Raw genomic sequence first — 3114 nt, 5'->3', positions numbered from 1 at the left:
TATAGTTTGTTGTGTTTATTTCATAGATGAAAAGTGAGTTTGTGGCATTATATATGTAAATTGATGGAGTATATTTAACTTTGTATCTAGTGACATCGCCTGATAAGAGCTGAAGCAGTCCAATAGTTGCAGCTGAAACAAGGAAATTCACATCATTACCTCCACGCTCCACTAAAGCCTACTCTTCCCTGATGCATGTCTGCCCATCATCACCTTTCATTAAACTTGGGAAATAAAAAAGGTATCCAGGAGAAGGTAAAAGGACAATAGTACATGGGGCATAAACTCCGCGGAAGAAATAGAGGAAACAATTTGGAACCATTTGAATTATTATGTATGGCAAGTAATGATCATCAGAATATGGCCACAAAAAATCCGTTTGAATTGTGCTTGACATATTGAAATCAGGAAAAATGTATGAATGTTCCTTCATGAACCAGATATATTCAAGTATGACAATAGTTAGATCAACTGGATCTGTGAGTAAAATTTTCAGCAAATGTCAAAGGCGGCAGAAAAAAGCTGAACTTCAAAGACAACTTTACCATTGCTTACCAACATGGGCACTGTCCAAAAAAATCTATACACAGGAATTTGTAAACACATTTTGCTTCATGGATGTGATGTGTTTGTAGCTTCCACATGTGTGGTAGCAATTATTACCGGGGCCTTGTCAGATCTCCGAAGACCAGCAAGTTCTTGTATAATTTGGTATTTGCTTGTACTCACGCACCACCTTATTCATAACATGTTCGCATGAATTAAAACCTCTTTGATTCAAAAAAAAAAGGATAAAGAAAATAGATTAATATCCAGAAGATATACCGCTTTGATTCATAGGATTCTGAAACTCGAAGTGGAGATCACGACATTGAACCTATATGAAATTCAACCAGTGGGTGGTACACCATGCGGCAAACAGAAGAAACTCATGAACATGACAAATTTCTACAATGGGTCAAATCAGAATATCTTCAAGCATTATATTTGGATTTGGAATCCAATTCATTAACTGGGAGACAAGCGAGATACCGAAGACACTTCATGGGACTCCTACCTCATACGAAGTCCAACCAATGGGTGATACTCAAGCATTATCTCTAATGTCATATTCAGGTACGAAAGAGCGCGTATGACTTCCTGGGCAGAGCGAAGAGTGACTGAAGCTCATATATCTAAATTGATGGACAGAAAAATAAATAACTGATCAAGTGAGCAAAAACTACTAAGCTATATATTCTCCAATGCTAATTAAATTATGAGCATTTCTAACATCAACAACAAGAAAAATAATATGATGATATTTGAACCAACCAGTAAATCCAGTTACATACGTTGGCTGGCTGATAGTGTGTTTTGTTCTTTTGTAGATTCCCAAATATCTCTGATTCTTTGGTAACTGAAAGGCTCTAACTGAAACATCAAAGTGCAAAAATTGCTAGACAAGAAAAAATAGACATACTCAACTGAACCGATAAAGTCTCATATCATGCATCAATGATTCAATGATTCAATGCATACCATGTCAAACTCGTTGATGCTTCACTCACTTGTGCATCGCGTGCACATGTCGGCAAATGACGCTCAGCCGCACTGACATGCTACATGAACCTGGGCTAGTCATGGGGACGCCGGCTAGCAGCAGCGGACACAGATCTTGCTGCTCATGGTATTGCATGACGAGCTGCTTAAAGCTCTTGCACCTCGCGGCTCCTTTCATCTAAGGCGAGTGCAGGCGCCGGTGGAGCGCAAGGCAGGGGAGGATCTGGCGAGGTCGATGCATGTGGGGAGGATCGACCCTGGCGAGGTCGATGCAAATCAACGTATGAAGTAGACTTTTTTGCCGGAAAATCGGTGCACACGGATTGATCCTCTGTTATTTGATTTGATTCTCTTTGGATTGGAGATATGAAGTGGGGCATGAACACCACGAATTTAGTGGAGCTGCTCATCTTATCTCACGACCTCACGTAAGGCCGGGCATCCGTGATCTGCATCAACCGATCCAATTAGCACACATCACACGATCGTGCGTTTAATAGTGGAATTCTAAAAAAAGGAGGACAACATGCTGATTTCATACCAGTCGGTTCGGGAATCCAGCCTCGGCCTGGGCGCCACGCGACGTCGATGGCCTGCCATGTTCAGATATGCAGATCGGCTGACGCCCACCTCCGAATAGAACGCCAGGCACATGATTGAAGATGAGATGGAGGCTGGTCATGGCGAGTTGGTGACCACAGGCTAGCGGACGTGTCCTTCGACTGGGTAGCGTCGGCCCGCCTGCGGCGATCTGAGACGAGCGCCTCAGGCCTCGGCGAAGGTCTAGAAGGAGAGCACCACGATTCTGGCGTCCACATTAGGGTTGCGGCAGCGTGGTGTCTTGGTGCGGCTAGATTTTGCGGCTCGCGATTAAGGGCTATTTCCATGTGAAGAAGAGTGGGCTGTTGGACTAATGGAAAATTGGATCGGACAATCCGATTATAAGCGGAGACTTTTAACAATACATTAAACGGTCCCTAATTGAAGGAAATGCTATTATTTCTAATTGAATGAGAAACCCTCGAGTGATCTGTCATACCTATGGCTTGCCTTATTAGCCTTTTTAGAGAAAGGAAGTGCTATTATGCCTAATTGAACGAGAATCCGCTTGAGTGATCTATCGTCGTGGAGACGTTAGATTAGATCGAACGGCTCGAATGCTTTCAATCTCCTTCACCAAACGCGTTGTATGACGTACAACCAACTGCAATATAATAGTAAAGATGTGTAGAGACTAATAGTGTAATTAACTAGTTTGACATGTAAATTCAAGGATTAGTGATATGGTTTTACAAGAAGCTTATGCGATATTGAGCAACTACTTACCTATGTGATATTCGTATAGAAACTACATGTAGCTATAGATTTAGAAGTAGGCTTATCCCTTTTTATCTCCCCTCTTTCCTCTCACCTCTGGTTAATAAATATTTTTCTTCTCATCTTCTATTTAAATCTTTCAGTATTTTCAAAACAGAGCCTATTTCGGTGACACCATATAAAATTTTTTGATGAATTTTTTTAGTACAGCTCAGTTGTGTATTGCAGCATCGATGTAACGAAGACAAAAAGAGG

General features: G+C 41.5%; 1 long non-coding RNA gene across 1 annotated transcript; it reads right to left on the bottom strand.

Moving 5' to 3' along the window:
* Positions 1 to 705: 705 nt before the first annotated feature.
* On the bottom strand, positions 706 to 2685 carry LOC127327183 (uncharacterized). The gene is made up of 3 exons (XR_007868431.2): positions 2084 to 2685; positions 826 to 1991; positions 706 to 736 (listed from the first exon to the last, which is right to left on the bottom strand). It is a non-coding gene; the product is annotated as an uncharacterized lncRNA (long non-coding RNA).
* Positions 2686 to 3114: the final 429 nt, after the last annotated feature.

Source organism: Lolium perenne, chromosome 1, assembly GCF_019359855.2.
Source record: "Lolium perenne isolate Kyuss_39 chromosome 1, Kyuss_2.0, whole genome shotgun sequence".
NCBI classification, from domain to species: Eukaryota; Viridiplantae; Streptophyta; class Magnoliopsida; order Poales; family Poaceae; genus Lolium; species Lolium perenne.
Note: the sequence above shows the minus strand (reverse complement) of the source record. Positions and strands in the feature narration are given on the sequence as shown.